This window comes from Lycium ferocissimum, chromosome 7, assembly GCF_029784015.1.
Source record: "Lycium ferocissimum isolate CSIRO_LF1 chromosome 7, AGI_CSIRO_Lferr_CH_V1, whole genome shotgun sequence".
NCBI classification, from domain to species: Eukaryota; Viridiplantae; Streptophyta; class Magnoliopsida; order Solanales; family Solanaceae; genus Lycium; species Lycium ferocissimum.
Window position 1 is genome coordinate 2,750,215 of NC_081348.1, and position 18,036 is coordinate 2,768,250.

General features: G+C 36.9%; 1 long non-coding RNA gene across 2 annotated transcripts in view; it reads right to left on the bottom strand.

Moving 5' to 3' along the window:
- LOC132063104 (uncharacterized) overlaps positions 1–18,036 on the bottom strand; it is a 25,850-nt gene that overhangs the window by 6,890 nt on the left and 924 nt on the right. The gene's annotated exons all lie outside the window — the stretch shown is intronic.

Below are 18,036 nucleotides of genomic sequence, written 5' to 3' on the forward strand. Positions count from 1 at the left end.
GGGATGATACTATGGAATGTAAACATAAATCGTAAATGAAATGAAGTAGTAAAATCTCGCACCCCTTCGGAGTGGTTTGAAAATCAAACTTTATGTTTCCTTTAGTATAAACATAATTTCCTCGAAATCATTAGTAAAACCATATACACAACTCGACTTGGAACCTTATGGGTGTTCCCTTTGGACGAATAGGAGTACAAATATCAATAAGCCATCACAAGAAACATTTACACCTTACTCGTCTAAGAATGGAATCATATGGAGTACATATAGAATGAATAACAAGAATCATGCCAAAGAAGAAAGGTTTGCCTTACATACCTTGTCGGCGACGTGATTAGCTTAAATTATGCTTCCAAACAACGGCCAATATACAATCAAGGTAAAGGAAACCGTAGACAACTTGAAAGAGGTTCATATACTTCTCTAAGCCGGGTAATTAACTTAGTAAATTCGGCATCATTTTTCACGAAATCTTCGTTTCCCTCTAATTCCAATTCAATTTAACAACGCAATCAGCAACCAACAACAACAACAACCATCTCATAAGCCTCTTTAAACTCAAAACATCAACTCCCAAAGATATACACCAAAAGCGACCAGTATCGCTTTGTATACGATATCTACATTCACTTTATTCTCCCAAATTCAAGAACACCAACTTATCAACAACATCAACAACAATATCAACAATCATTTTATATCAATATCCAACTAATTCTATCCATTTTTATCATACCAAAACAGCCCCCAAGTCATTTGATATCCAAAAATTATAACCGAACTTTCAACGTCATTTTCTCTATTCTAGCCCGTCAAATCTATCAATGATCATGGTAAGAACATCATTAACATCTTAAACATACCTTATATGATCAGCCACCACGAAACCAACATCCCCCAAGTTCAAATTTTAGCTTAAAACGACGACGACAACTCGTACTACACTTTACTCTTCACGAGCCCCGGAATTCGGGACCTCGAACTTGATCAAAACTTGGTTTCTCTCTCTAAGAGCTCTATTTCTCTCTCTAAAATATTATGGACCTTTGGTATGAAAATTAGGCAGATAAGGCTAAAAATTTCCATTAAATATCAAGGGAAGTGGGCCTGACCCGACTTGGAATCGGGTTGGTAGACCCACCGCCTTGACGACCTTTGTCTTAAAACGTCCATAAATTTTTATCCCTATGTCTCATGAAGGCCCACAACATATGGTTGGAAAGGTATTTCAATTATCTACAACTTTAATTTTTGGACTTTTCCCAAATTCCCAAATAATAATGGGATTATGGCCTCCCGAAGTCAGATCACCCGAAAACGTAACTTAAAAACATCTTTTTGGAGGGCTTACACTTGGATTTGGCTCAAGGGTCCTTCTTGAGTTGTGTTTAACTTCACATATATTATCCATATAACTTGTCATATGTCCTTTATAAAATCTCAACATGTGGGCCCCACCTCAGCTTACGATTACGAGGGCTATATATCTTTTAACATATCATTCCAATCATACTGTACGAATTCCAAATATCATACTCATGCTATCCTCATGCTAATACAGTAGAATTTCATCCTTTATACTTGTAATATTTGCTCCTCCTTGAGCTCACATTAAGCCGTCTGCGGCCTTAGTAACGCGAACTTTTCTGGGGTGTAACAATCAGTTCTCAAATTATGTTCCATTATCAGTTCTCAATGTTTTGACAGTTTTATTGAACTGAGTTTTTATTTATGTGCAGGCAAGATATAGTTTCACTGTAACGCTGAGATACTCAAGTGAAATGAAATATTAGTATGGATTTATTATTTCTAACCAATATTGTCAAAGGGTTGTTGGTTATGGAAATGCAGGAAGATTATTTGATCTACATAACGTTCGATCGCACAAAAATTATTTATTTGCATACAAGGTTCTGCCATATTTATTTGGTTCTACGAAGTAGTCTTATTTGTTATTTATGCAAATCATGTCAAAGATAACCATGATCGTGAAACAAACAAATGATATATTGGGATGAGCTCAAGGATGCAACATTTTTATAAATATGATTTTATCACAATAGACACCGTTACTATCAACATTTGAAAAGTTGGTATATAAGATTGGAAGGTATTATCTACAAGAATTGATACATGGAAGGTGGAATAGAAAGAAACATATTTCGCTGAAAGTTATTTTCAGACACGATCTTCAAAAGAATAGTGGAAAAAATATTCAAGAAATTCAAGTGACAATTTAGCAGAATTGTTATCTAAGGCATTGCCAACCTCAACAATTAAGAAGTTGATATACAAGATGCTAATGTGTCGTCTCCGGAATATTAAATGATGTTTTTATCAGGGGAGTATAATATGTCATGTACTCTTTTTTCCTTAGCTGGGGTTTTGTCCACTGGGTTTTTCCGCCAAGATTTTTAATGAGGTAGCTAGCAATGCGTATTACTAGATATGTATAATTTTTTCTTCACAAGAATTTTTTCCCACAGAGTTTTTTCCTATTAAGGTTTTAACGAGGCACATTATCTATCAATGGACATCCTAGGGGGAGCGCTGTAAATATTATTATTATGGTGGGTGTCCAACTCCTACACCTCCGTGTTCTTCCCCCATAACCTTCATAGTTATTGCCATGTTTATCGCCACCTTTTGACTACCCACTATGTAGTAGTATAAATAGGGGCGTAATGAATCCTCGTTTTGAAACTGAGGCTTATTCTCTCTACGTAAGAGTTATTTCCTCCTAGTGGGGTCTTAGTTTCTGTTTAAGATAACTACCAAATATGAAGATACCCTTCACGTTCCTAGCTCTTCTACCCATATCAAACAACTATCATTCATCGCTTCATAACTGCAACTTTTAATCCATAAGAATTATCAGAAACATTAAGACTATTGTTTATCTTCATAAAAGTACTATATTTTTTTTTACCTTCATCTCTTCTCTGCATATCCATTTGTGGAGTAATAACTATTTTTCTAATATAAGTTACTCAAACACAAGTGAGATAAGAATATGGAATAGGAAATTACTGATCATCTTCAGAAATTTGTCTTAAGGGAAGAAGAAAAGGACATTGTTGAGATTGATATTCCAGATATTAGGACAAGTTTTCAAGACTGTGAAGTGAGCATTCTGGGAAAAATTATAGCAGACAAGGAAGTTAGTTTTCAAGGTGTAAAGAACACCAAGCTGATTGTTTGGGGAAATCCATTGGGACCGCGAATTAAGAAGATCGAGAAGGACCTATTCCAATTTATATTCAAGAGCCAGGAGAGAATTGTTAGTGTCACGATTTAATGATAACAATATCTACTGTGCAGGAAATATTTGAATAACGAAGTCGAGCACAACGTACAATACGTGGAGTCAAGGCTCAACCAGAAGGAAGGATCCTAAAGCCCAAAAACAGTCAAGTGAAGGCCCAGCAGTCAATAAGTTAGCCTTGAAGAAGGATGACCTACTTAGTTTTCTTAAGCTTACGAACCAAGGCTTGCAATGAAAGGAAATATTTAGCATATCACATGAAAAGATTCAAATACGGAGAACCACAAGGAAGGAAAATAAGTCAGCGTACTACAAGGATGATTCAAGTCAAAGCTACAGTAATTACAAGTACCAACGAATATGAAAGGAAATCCATGATGAGTGATATTGAAGACAAATTTGAAGGAAAGGAAAATCACGCATTTAATGACAAATCCATCTCAAGAAAGAAAACATTAACAACATTCAAATCCTTGGATTTGAATTTAACAAAGCTCTCCCTTATTCTTGTAAATATGATCAATCAACCCTTCTTTCCTAGTATCAAAACTCTTGGGTTGCCGTATCTGTTAAGAAGCCAATTGACCGCCTTCAACAAGTATTTATAGGCTCTGTAGACACAACAACAACCCAGTGAAATCCCATAATGTGGGGTCTGGGGAGGGTAGAGTGTACGCAGACCTTACTCCTACCAAGGTAGGACGGCTGTTTCCGAAAGACCCTCGGCTCAATAAAAAGCATAAAAAGAGGTCAGATAAGGCTAAGAGATTCAAAGCGATATGGAAATGCAAATAACGAAAGCGACACAGATAAAATAGGATAATCAAAGCACGAAATAACGAGATAATAGCAAAAATCGAGCACAAGAAATTATCGCAATAATGTGACTACTAATAAGGAAGGATAACGAGACTATCTACTAGCCTTCTACCCGAATCTGGATCCTCCAAACCCTCCTATCTAAGTTCATGTCCTCGGTAAGTTGTAACTACGCCATGTCGTGTCTAATTACCTCTCCCCAATACTTCTTCGGCCTACCCCTACCTCGTACGAAACCATCCATGGCCAACCCTCTCTCACACCTCGCCTTGGGGCATCGTGTCTCTCTCTTCACATGCCCAAACCATCTCAATCTCTCGCTTCCCGTATCTTGTCTTCCACAAGGCCACTCCCTTGTCCCAAATATCCTCGTTCCTAATCTGTCACTCTCGGTGTGGCCACATCCATCTCAACATTCTCATCTCGGTAACTTTCATCTTTTGAATGTGAGAGATCTTAAGCGGCCAACTCCGCCCCATTACAACGTAGTCGGTCTAACCACCACTTTGTAGAACTTGCCCTTAGGTTGTGGTGGTACCTCTTGTCACGTAGCACTCACGACGAGCCTCCATTTCATCCCACGCCCCAATACGATATGTGACATCATCGTCAATCTCTTGCCTTGCATAATAGACCCAAGATACTTGAAACTATTTTTCTTCTGGATGGCCTGCGTACCAAGCCTCACTTCCAAGCCAGCCTCTTGAGGTGCTTCACTGAACTTGCACTCTAAGTACTCTGTCTTGGTCCTACTCAGCTTAAACCCTTTAGGCTCCAGAGTATGTCTCCGCCCTCCGGCTTAGCGTTAACTCATTACGAGTCTCGTCGATCAGGACTATGTCATCCGCGAAAGGCATACACCATGGCACCTCACCTTGGATTTGCCGTGTCCATCCATCCATCACCAAGGCAAATAAAAATGGACTAAGAGCTGATCCTTGATGCAACCCCATCACAATTGGAAAGTGCTGCGAGTCTCTCCTCTCGTCCTTACCACTCGGTTTTGGCTCCCTCATACATGTCCTTGATTACTCTAATGTACACCACAGGTACACCTTTAGCCTCCAAGCATCTCCATAGGATCTTTCTTGGAACTTTGTCGTTAGCCTTTTCTAGGTCGATGAATACCATGTGTAAGTCCCTCTTCCTCTCCCTATACTGCTCCACCAGTCTCCTCACAAAATGGATGGCTTCTGTAGTTGAGCGTCCCGGCATGAATCCGGTTCTCCGAAATAGCACGCCTCTCCTCGCCTCACCCTCATCTCCACCACCCTTTCCCACACTTTCATACTATGGCTTAGCGACTTGATACCTCATAGTTGTTGCAACTGCGGATATCTCCTTGTTCTTGTACGGAAGGGATCATTACACTCGACCTCCATTGTTCGGGTATCATTGCCGTCTTAAAGATGACATTAAACAACCTAGTCAGCCACTCCAAACCTGTCAGGCCCGCGCTCTTCTAAAATTCCCCAGGAATCTCGTCAGGTCCGGTCGCTTTTCCCCTGCACATCCTACGAACAGCACCCTTAACCTCCTTAACCTTAATACTCCTGCAATACCTAAAATCGTGACACATTCCTGAATGTTCTAAATCTCCCATCACAATGTCTCTGTCCCCTTCTTCATTCAAGATCTTGTGGAAGTATGACTGCCATCTCCGTCTAATGAGAGTCTCCTCTAGAAGTACTTTGCCATGCTCGTCCTTGATGGACTTCACTTGATCCACATCACGTGCCTTTCTCTCTCGCCTTGGCTAGCTTTGAACAATTTTGATCCTCTTTCTCTCTAGTTCGGCATAAAAGGCGTTCAAAAGCCGCCGTTTTTGCCGTCGAAACGACCAACTTTGCCTCCTTCCTCGCCATCTTATAAAGTTCCCTATTCGTCCACTTCTCCACCTCATCCTTGCTTTCTATCAACTTCGCATATTCTTTCGTCTCAACTTCTCAATTTATTCGCTCTACTTTTCATAAGCATTGTATTTCTCAGTGATTTATTGTGTGAACAAAAAAAAAAGGAGAGAAAAATCATAGTTGGTGAGGCATTGTATCAAAAGATTATGAGAGTTTGAGTGTAGACGTAGGAGATCCATTCAAACAACCATTGTACAAAAATCATTTACAAAGAGCTTCAAAAATCATTTACAAAGAGCTTCAGAGATCACCCTTGCAACCCAAGGGAACTGGATTAGCATCTACATTGGATCCGAACCGGTATAAATATCTAGTGTCATTTACTTTTAGCAATTTAGTTTCTGCACTGTTCTAAGTTACTTTCAAATATTAGTTACAATCGACTAATGATCTCAGACAGTCGTCTAACCAACTAAGAAAAATTACAATTCACCCCCCCCCCTCTTGCACTTTTAATTAGTATCAGAGAAAGGCCTCACTTCTAATCGCTTAATAGCACGTGAGAAAAGATCAAATGAATGGGTGTCAAATTCCTAGAGCAATTTTGTAAGATGGACACTGCACAACTAGAGCACCATACTTCAATGGCGAACACTATAGTCATTGGAAGGAAAGATTCAAAACCTTCGTTTAGTCAAATGATTTTCAAGCATGGCTTGTGATTAAAAAGGGACCAAAGCCTATTCCTAATGTTGACACAAAATATCTAAGGAACAAAGTTGATCTTGAATCGTTTGAAGTTATCAAAGAGCAACAGGAAATACTTCAAACAAATATAAGTTTGCTTTACTGTGCAGTCAGTGGAGAAGAGTACGGAAAGATATCTAAATGCAAGACTGCCAAAGAAATTTGGGACAAGTTAGAAGTTACTAATGAAGGAACAACCAAAGTTCGTGAAACTAAGATTGATGCACTAGAACATGACTATGAAACATTCATGAAGAAAAGTGATGAAATTATTGAATCAATGTTTACCAAGTTCCACAAAATCATTAGTGAACTCAAGTCACTAGGAGTATTATACACAAATACTCAACAATTCAGGAAGCTTGTCAGAAGTTGGCCAAAGGCTTGTGAAATCAAGGCTATTGTCTTATAAGATGGAAATCTAAATAATCTTACATATGATGAACTCAGAGGCAATCTAATGGCCTTCGAGAAAAATCCTATCAATAGATATCAAAGGGAAGAAAAGAAAAAGGTGGTCGCATTCAAACCTTAAGTTGAAGAATTCGACGATGATATTAAAAAAAAAGAAGTAGCCATGATTTCTAGATTTGTGGTGAAGGCTATGAGAGGACAAGGCATAACAGAAAAGGAGGTTCAACCTTTAGAAAAGGAAAATCCTCTCTTTGCTCAACAAAGGAATGATAGAAAATGTTATGAGTGTGAAAAATATGGTCATATTGCATCGGAATGTCCTGAATCGAAAAGAAGACCATCTAGAAACTATCAAAAGCAAAGGGATTTTAGCAGTTAGAGTGAAGATGAGATCTTAGGCGATGAAGATAAAGGAGTTGAAAATGTTTGTTTCATGGCATTCGGTGAAACAAGTGGTGTAAGAACTTATCCCTATTCTAAGTGTACTGAAATTCAAGAACTTTTATATCAAACCCTACAAGACCTAAATAAAGTTTTGATGAATATAAAAACTACAAAGAGAAAAGAAAGACTGGAAAATTAACTTAGAATTATGTGAAATTGAAAGATCAACTACAAAGAGAAAAGAAAGACTGGAAAATTAACTTAGAATTTTGTGAAATTGAAAGAGATCTTCTGCAAGATGAAGTTCTTGATTTGCAACTATGACTAAATAGTTTGCACAAATCTACCAGTCATAGATTTGTCAGGTCAAACTAGTCGACTTGTAGCCAAAAGCCAAAAGGGAAAAAACCTATCAATGATAAAACAGATTCTAGCAATTCAATTGATAAGTCAAACTTTCATGCCAAGATAGATCAGTCGACTCGATCTCTCGAGTCAATTGATAGGAAGTCTAGAATTGATAAAAATTTCATGCATAAGTCGACTAACCAATCAGTCGTCACTGAAGAACATTTTTCTCAAAAATGTTTTTGTTGTGGTAGAAATGATCATAAATATTATCAATGCAGATTTCGCTATGCAGGTGCTCCTGGTTGGGTATGGAAACCCAAAAATGATGATCATAAATCTAATCGTCAAGGACTTAAGAAAGCTTGGGTACCTAAAAGAAAGTACTACTCGTTTTTGTAGTAACACGACAAGGAGGAACTAAAGGGAAAATGGTACTCCCTCTGTCCCAAAAAGATTGTCCTCCTTTCCTTTTTAGTTTGTCCCAAAAAGATTGTTCCCTTTCTATATTTAGAAACAATTTAACTTTATGAGATGATTTACTGCCACACAAATATCTAAGGCTTATTTTGGACCACACATTTCAAAAGTCTTCCTTTATTTCTTAAACTTTGTGCCAAGTCAAAAGAGGACAATCTTTTTGGGACGGAGGGAGTATTTAGATAGTGTGTGCTCAAGTCATATGACCGACGATAAAAGTTTGTTTAAATCAGTCGCTAACTTTGATGGAGGATTAGTAAAGTTTAGGGACAACTCCACAAGAATAGTTACGGGTATAAGAACTATTGCTTTTAATAATTCTTGTGATATTACTAATGTTTATCTTGTGAAGGGACTCAAATACAACCTTCTGAACATAAGTCAACTATGTGATTCCATTCTTTAGGTAAGATTTGGAAAGACAGGTTGTGTTATAGAAGACCCAATTGGCCAAGAAATCCTTCCTAGAAGCAGGAGCAAAAATGTATATGTAATGGATTTTGTCAAAAGCCTAGTCGGACATATATGTCTCACTTCAATAAGAGATGATCCTTGGATATGGCACAAGAAACTTGGACATGCAAGTATGTGATTAATTGAAAAATTGCAAAGTGTGAACTGGTATTAGGGTTGCCCAAGTTAAATTATTTAAAATGATCACATTAGTGATGCATGTCAAAAAGGTAAGCCAACTAGAAGCTCTTTTAATTCAAAAAATATTGTATCTACATCTAAACCTTTGCATCTACTTCATATGGACCTTGTTGGTCCTACTAGAATAGCCAGCATTGGAGGAAAGAGGAATGTGTTGATGATCTTTCTCATTTCACTTGGGTTATCTTGCTCATAAGGATGATACTCTAAAGAATTTTAAGTTCTTTTATGGGAAGGTACAGTGTGAAAAGGGATTCTATACCACCTCTATCAGAAGTGATCATAGAGTAGAAATTGAAAACAAAGCCTCTGAAGAATTTTGCAATGAACAAGGTTATACTCATAATTTCTCCTCACCAAGATCTCCTCCACAAAATTGTGTCATGGAACAGAAAAATAGAACCCTGCAAGACATGGCGAGAACCATGATTATAGAATATGATTTGCCACATCACTTTTGGCAGAAGCTGTAAGCACAGCTTGTCATGTTTTAAATAGATGTCTATCAGGCCCATTTTGAAAACTCCTTATGAGTTATGGAACAGTAAGAAACCAAACATTTGCTACTTTCATCGATTTGGATGCAAATGTTTCATTCACAACAATGGTATAGATAAAATTGGTAAATTGATCCACAAAGTGATGAAGGTATTTTTCTTAGTTACTCTCATACTAGCAATCTTATAGAGTTTTCAATAAAAATACTTTATCAATTGAAGAACATATTCTTGTAATTTTTTATGATACTAATTATTTAGTCGAGAAAGGTAAAATTGCAGATGAGGAGGATCATAAAAAGCATATCACTACTGCTGCTTCTTTTCTTTGGAAAAGTGTAATGATTCAAAACCGACTACTGCACAAGAAAAGTCGACTGACTTGAATATTGAAACAGTTCCAGACGAATGGAGAAGTGAACCTGATTATCCAAAGAAACTTCTCATTGGAGATATCAATGAAGGGATGAAAACCAGGGCATCTAAGAAGAATGCAAACCTTGCTCTCATTTCTCAACTAGAACAAAAGAAAACTGATGAAGCTCTAAAAGATGATTATTGGATCAAGGCCATGCAAGAAGAGCTAGATCAATTTGAGAAGAATAAGGTATGGACTCTTGTTCCCAAACTTGAAAAACTATCAACCATAAGAACAAAATGGGTGTTCAGAAACAAGCTAAATGTATCTGGAGAGGTAGTAAGAAACAAAGCTCGACTGGTTGCTCAAGGATATTCTCAACAAGGAGTCGACTATGATAAAAAATTTGCACCCGTGGCATGGTTAGAATCTATACGAATATTACTTGCATATGCCTTCTTTAAAAGTTTCAAACTTTTTCTAATGGATGTTAAAAGTGCTTTTTTAAGTGGGTTTATTGCAAGAAGTATATGTGAAGCAACCTCCACGTTTTGAAAATTCTAAATTCCCTTATCATGTTTTTAAATTATCCAAAGCTCTATATGGTCTAAAACAGGCTCCCAGAGCTTGGTATGATCTCTTGAGCTTGTTTCTAGTTGATCACGAATTTTCTAGAAGAAAAATTGATACAACAGTTTTTATCAAGAGATCTTCTTTAGGGAATCTTATTATTCAAATTTATGTGGATGAAATTATTTTGGAAGTTCTAACCCTTATTTATGCAAGGAATTTGCTAACCTCATACAAAGTGAATTCTAAATGAGTAAGATAGAAGAATTAACTTTCTTATTGGTGGAAGAATTAACTTTCTTCTTGAGGCTTCAAATTCACCAATCTAAGGAAGGGATATTAATTTGCCAAAGTAAGAACGTAAAGGAACTCATTCACAAGTTTGGAATGAGTAATGAAAAAGAGATGGGGACCCCCAAGAGTCCCACATGTTCACTTGGTAAGGATCATGAAACAAAATTTCGTGGATTGATTGGCTCATTACTCTATCTTACAACTAGTCGATCATATATAATATTTAATGTATGCAGATGTGCATGATTTCAATCCGTTCCTAAGGAATCCCATCCCAGTGCTATCAAACGGAATAGAAGATATTTAGTTGGAACTGTCTCACATTCTAAAACTAACCTCTTCACTCTTGAAGGGTTTTCTGATGCTCACTTTGCAGGAGATAAAAATGACAGAAAAAGTACTAGTGGAACGTGCCAACTTCTTGGAAAATCCTTAATTTCTTGGAATAGAAAGAAACAAGGATGTGTCTCATTATCCAATATTGAAGCTAAATACATTACCACTGGGCAACACTGTGCTCAACTATTATGGATGGTTCATCAACTCAGTGGTTATGATTTAATACTCAAACATGTTAAAATTTTCTGTGACAATTCTAGTGCTATATCTATATAAAAAAAATCATGTGCATCATTCTTGCGAAAAACATATAGGAACTAAGCATCATTTTATTAGAGATCATGTTCTTAGGGGAGAAATTGATTTGTAATTTGTTAGCACTGACAAACAAATTGAGGATATTTTTACTAAACCATAACTTGATGAACGTTTTTGCACTCTTAGAGAATCCCTAGGAATTATTGTGAATCATGTTTAAATTTCTCTGATTGTGTTTAGTTACCATATAATAATGAGTATTTATTTTCTTCCTTATTTAATTAAGAGCCATTATTATTTTCCATAAGCCTTTTACTCTTCAACTTCCCTTAATTATTTTTACTTCATTCCTCAATTACTTGAGTTTTTCAATACTTTTCATTAAAACCCATTACTATTTTCCCTCTCTTTTCATCCAATCAATCAGACGTCTAACGTCTCCGCCACTTCTCTTCCCCGTAAACTTTTCATCTCCTTCACACGCCTCCTCCACTTTATTTTTCTTTCTACATTCCTATCTTGAAAATCCTCTTCCACCATGGCGAAAACACAAAAAACTTCTCAAAACAAAAACAAAGGAAAAGCTTCCTCTTCTGTCCAATTAGATTCTGAAGCTTCAGTTTACTCCTTTCCGCCAGCATCGTCCAACTCTTCCACTTGGAAATCTCTAAGAAAACGATGAGTGTGTTGATTTCAAAAAGAAGTTCAAGTTTGATTGCGAAAATGCTTTTGTTGATAAAATTTTTGTGTCACTTCAAATTAGGAAATCTTTCAATCTCTTAAGGGTATGTCACGACCCATTTTCACTAAGTCATGCGGGCACCTACCTTTCCCATCTCGGTAAGCAAACCCTTATCCCAACAATCATAAAAACATCAATAAAGCAGAAGAAGATAGAATAACGTAAGTCTCACGATAATATTATAAGCAAATGCGGAAGTAAATGAAATCCAACCCAGTATTTGGTCTGGTCATACAATAGCATCTAATTAACTATTATAAGTCTGAATAATGATACATCAACAGTCTCAAAATCATATCTTAGAATGAAAATAAAGACATAATAGGAAGAGTCTTCGGGCAACAAACGTCCTCATGCTCACCCTGAAAGACTCGAATGAGCAATCCTTGAATATTAACCGCGAGGAATAGAAGTAGATTCCACCTGATACTCTACATTCATAAAGGAATGCAGCAAGTGCAGGTCAGTACCACAACAAGTACTGGTATGTATCATAGGCTGACTAAGACTAGCAAATGTATATAAAGACAACAAAGCAAGATAAACACGTAAACCAACACAGTACAAATCCACACGAATCCATATCCATGGTACAAGTCATCACCTATGTTATAACATCTAACCCCAACTGTGTCAAGTCTTCGTATAAGCAATTCGAATCAGTAAACCACAGTAGTATCATAACAATCAATAGAAACCAAGATACAATGTAATGCAATAATGTATGTAGGATAAATGCAATGCATATGCAGCTTTGTACAACATGTCCCAGACGGATGACTCCACATTTCGACAATCATGACCCATAGGGGACCTGCGAAGTTCATGTACCAGTCGCTCCGAAATATGACCTTGGATTAGGAGCACACTCTCACGATCCCGGTAAAGACCTCGACATCGGACACTCCATCATTTTTAGCAAGAAACCTTAGGCAACGAACACTTATCTCTCTTTTACGCTCTCCGGCAAAAATCTTGAAGGCTACACTCTCTCACATATCATCATCCATACCATAACCATGCATATACCAATGTATCTTGGAAATGCGTATGAGTATGATGAAATGTGATATCAACAACCAATTTTATCCGAAACAGCACCACACATGGCACCCAAGTAGTATCAATAACAAGGCTACACAACAAGCTACAATGGAATCACAACTCTCAACAGTACCTCCCAGGGCACACATGTATTATCAATGATACGGATACACAATAAGCCACAATAGAATCACAACTCTCAACAGTATCTCCCAGGGCACACATGTATTAACAATGATATGGCTACACAATAAGCCACAAGGGAATCACTATTCTCATTTCAATATCAATCAAGTAAAGTCTCGCAATATCATGGCCATGATAAATCACTAGTCAAAATTACCAATGTCTCAACATGCCAACGAGCCAACATGTAAATAAAACAAGATAAGTCAACAACACAACGGGGTGGATAGCCTCCGGATCACACAACAAGGCCCAACCTAAGATAATATCCAACCCAATTTCATACCCGAAGGTTTACATGCATTCTCCAACAATATCATCTAACATATGCTTCGCTAATCAAAGTCTCACCATAAGGTAAACCGTAACCTACCTGGAAAGTCGAACAACAAAGTCTCCAATAATCACACCTTAGTCTTCCCTTTCCTTTAAGCCTCGAGATAATGAATGTCTCACATATCCGAATCATAGAATTAGAATCAAGAAGAACATCATTCAAACCCTACTTTTATTCAAGACCCAAATTCCCAACTTATGGAATAGGATTTATGAAAAATTAAAGCTCTAGGTGATCAATTCCCATCAATGTCAAGCTAGAAGAAACAATAATTTACTCAAATGCTGATTCTAAGCAAAAACCCCAAATTTGGGTATAAACCCTAACTTTCAATTCTATAACTTACCCCCTAATTAGGAAGAAATCATGTAACAATATATTCCAATTCCATGCTTAATGAAGCTAACCCAATCAATAAATCAAGAATACAAAGCCTAGATGAAGAACTCATTGAACCCTCTCTTAATTCTTGAACACTTAGTGAACTAACATGGTAATGGATTGCTAAGGTGATAATGAAATCATGAAACAGGAAAAAAGATAGAAGGACTTACCACCAAGATTTTCCCCCAAGAATCACCTTCAAATGCTCCCAAAAGCTCTATTTTTGAAGTGGGTCATGAATGAAAGACTTAGGGCCTTTAAATAAAAAAAAATCTGGTTCGCCGCTACCACCATATAGCGGTCATGGCTATCCTACCACCGCTATAGCACTACCTTACCGCTATAGCGGTCACCCTACCGCTATAGCACTTGCCAGACACCAAAAATTTCTGGTATCTTCCAAACTTGAATCAACACCCGAAACTTCCGGGACAAAAATCAAATATGTAGATATATATTAAAATATGCTACGAACGCACTCGTGGTCTCTTAATTTTCATTGGAGGTCTCGTTGACCAAGTGAACCCCCGATACCTCAAAACTAACTTTTCAACCTAAGTCCCAAAATGCACCCGAGTGTATTGGGAACCGAACTGAATATTCACATAACTTACTACTATCCGGACTTAGCAAATCTATGAATATCTAAAAAAGGTCCGTTTACCCAAAAGTCAACTATGAGTCAAATGATTTTCACTTAAAAGCTAAATTTTTCAAAAGTCACATCAAAACTCACTCCAATGCCTAGGGAACTGTGCCACCAGTCCCCGTGGGTCAAAATGGTATTAATAAGGCTCAGGGATGGGTCAACGAGTAAAATTGGTTAAAATACAATAACGACCAAACATGTCGTTAGAGGGTAAGTCCTTTGTTCATGGTAGAATCATTGATTTCGATATCGTCTCTGATAAGGTTACTGTGTTTTCATTCTTTTGATGATTTGACAAATATGTATAAAGAACCAAATACTCTAGCACGGGAATATAGTTGTCTAGTTGTTTTAGACTTTGCGATATCATGAGAGATCAAGTAAGAGACCAAGTATTCGATCAGGTCCTCTGGGCGTCGTACGGTCGGCTACATGGGCGGCAAGTTGTTGACCGTTAGAGTGCGGCGGTCTGACAACAACTCTTTCTTTGCTAGAAGACTGTCCTCTGTTGCCTCTCCTCTTATGTACACAACATATCCCAAGGGAAACTTCATTCTTGCAAAATTCAAAAATATTCCAAATCTTAAATGCAAGTCTCCACCTTTCAAGGTGTGTTCAAGAACAAGGATTCAATAGATCCAAGGACCTGTTCCCTACAACTGAAGATGTGTTAAGTCATAAGTGTGTTATATCTTTCGTTCTTTTTTTCTATAACTTGTAAACCTACTCTTCTCAAATGGAAGTTATTTTGTAGGTATTCTGAATTCTCAAGAAGTGGTTGTAAGTAGTTTGCCTCCTAGAGCTTTGAAGTGGTACACTTGTCTAGAGGTAGTCAATGTGTATTAGTTTGTTTGGCTAGAGGTAGTCAAACCTTGTTGAGTGTTTGGCTAGATTTAGTCAAGAGTTACTTACAATAGGGTTATTGCAAGGATGAGGGATTAAGTGTGTTAATTCTTAGGTTTCAAGAGTTGTAATCTGAAAGTTGCTCAGTATAATGAAGTTAAAATCCTACGTGGTAAGTAGTGATTTTTAATCCCTTGAGCAAGGAGTTTTTCACGGTAATATCTTGTCTATTTACTTACTGCATTGCATAAGGGAACTGGTAGACAACCAGGTCCCTGATATACTGTTTGGCGAATGCACAACATCCATCAATTGGTATTAGAGCAGGTGCTTTCTAAAAGGTTAACACCTAGAAAGAATCTCTCAAATGGCTGTCTCACCAAACTCAAATAGAAAGAAAAATGGCTAGTGGACGACACGTGAAGTGGTTGACAAGAATCTTAAAGAGGAAAAGGATCTGAAAAGAAGAAGAAGAAGAAGAAGAAGAAGAAGAAGAAGAAGAAGAAGAAGAAGAAGAAGAAGAAGAAGAAGAAGAAGAAGAAGACTGCCATCAAGACTACCAGAAGTAAAACAAGCTGTCACAGATCTGAAGATGACGATGAGGTAACTTGTCTTGACATTCAGAAAAATTTCTAAAATTACTCCCCAAAAATGCTGATGTCATTAACAAGTGTATTACTTGATGCGTATCACATCCTCATAAAAGAAAGGGGAGTCTTCATCAGAGAACTCCGTGAACTAAAAGAAGAAACATATGACATGGTAGAGACCATTATAGGTTACAAGGATAAGCTTGATGAAAGGTCTAGTGAAAGATCCACGCAACAAAGTCTGCTCAACAAGAAGGTATGCCCTCAAAAGGAAAAGGAGAAGCCAGTAAGATGCATCTTGAGGTTGAAAAAGAACTTACCAAAACTATGATGAATCTCATTGCCGCTCTTGAAAGGAATGACCAGCTTCAAGAAGACTTGAAAAGGATAAAAATTGATCTTGATATGTCATTCCGATGGACCTATTCCTCTGAGATAATTAACTCTATGAGCAAAAGCAATACAAAAGGAAGGGAAGGTTTTGAATTCAAAAGGATAAATCTCTCTACAATCCATTTTTTCCCTTCAAAAATTTTATTTAATTATTCAAAGTTCTTAAGAAACAAACGGAGTGAAATACAAGTTGAAAATGATTTTACAAAATTGTTTCAGTGACATTTTGCCTTTTCATTTGGCAAAATATCGCCAAGTATATTATTGTATATCATCTTCCATATTTTGTATATTTTTAAGAATTTCAAATGTATTTATCAAAATTTAAATACAAAATAGTGAGAACAATTATCTAATAAATTGTTTAAACTAGCAAAGATCAATTGACAAGTATTTTACTCTGTTAAACCAAGAAATTTGATTAAATAAATAAATAATCAATTACATCTCAATTTTATAATTTATTTTGACTTTAATCATTTTCAAATTTGGTTAAAATTGAAATCCCAAATATGACCAATTATTTCTACGCTTTAATTACGGCTATATTCGAAACATTGGTTTTAAGTTGAAATTTTAATTTTAACCACATTTTGCACAAATAGCCAATTTATTCCTTTCAATTGTTTGAAGTAACAAATATGGGCCAAGCCCATCTCCTCTCAAACCAGTGACCCGGCCCACCTTCCTTCTATTTCACAAAAATACACCAGACACACGTTCATTTTCACTTTTTGGGTTGAAAGGGTGTTAAACCCTAGCCGTCCTCAAATGCTCTCTCTCCCACGTCACTCACGTTGTCGGAAATGGCAAAATCACTGATGAATTCCCTTTCTTGCCGTCATGCTCATCTATTCCCTCTCCCACCATCATCACCGCATCTCACCCAAGAAAGAGGTAAACCACCGTTCTCAACAACATTTTTCGCGGCTTAGGCCGCGAGAAGGCTACTACTTAACTCAACATAACGCTCTTTCGTACTTGTTTTGAAAAGAGTCGCCACCTAATTTTTAGGAAATTAGGAAAGCCGATTTCGAGAGTTTATTCAGAAAGCAGTTTGTGAAAAAACCTTCGTAATCCGAGTTCTAGGTAAGGGTTCGTGATTCCCTGAAGAAGGTGTTAGGCACCCCAGTATGAAGGATCCGTACTATACTGTTGACCTTCGAATTCTAGTGTATGAGTATCCGTTTAAGCTGCTTATTTTTTGTGTCTACTTTCCCTTAAAGAAAAAAAATTGTCATGCATATCATCATTTTTTTTTTAGAAGAATTGAATATATTCCCTTCATATATGGGATATCATAGTTCCGGATCTAACATCCGTATAGAAATAATCCCCTTTCATTAGGAGTAATATGTTTTTTTAGAAAAGAAAAAAAAGAAGATATAGAAGTGGGTTTAGATTTTATAAGTTTGGCCTTTATACTCATACACTTTGCTCGGGTCGATCCGTATCAGTACGTTCAGCCTTATCCGGAATAATACATTACGAATTAGTTTCATTTGTTTTTAAGGATGTTTTTTATACAAAACGAGTACACCTTGTCTGTAAATACCGTTTATTTGAGTCGATACGAAAAAGCAAA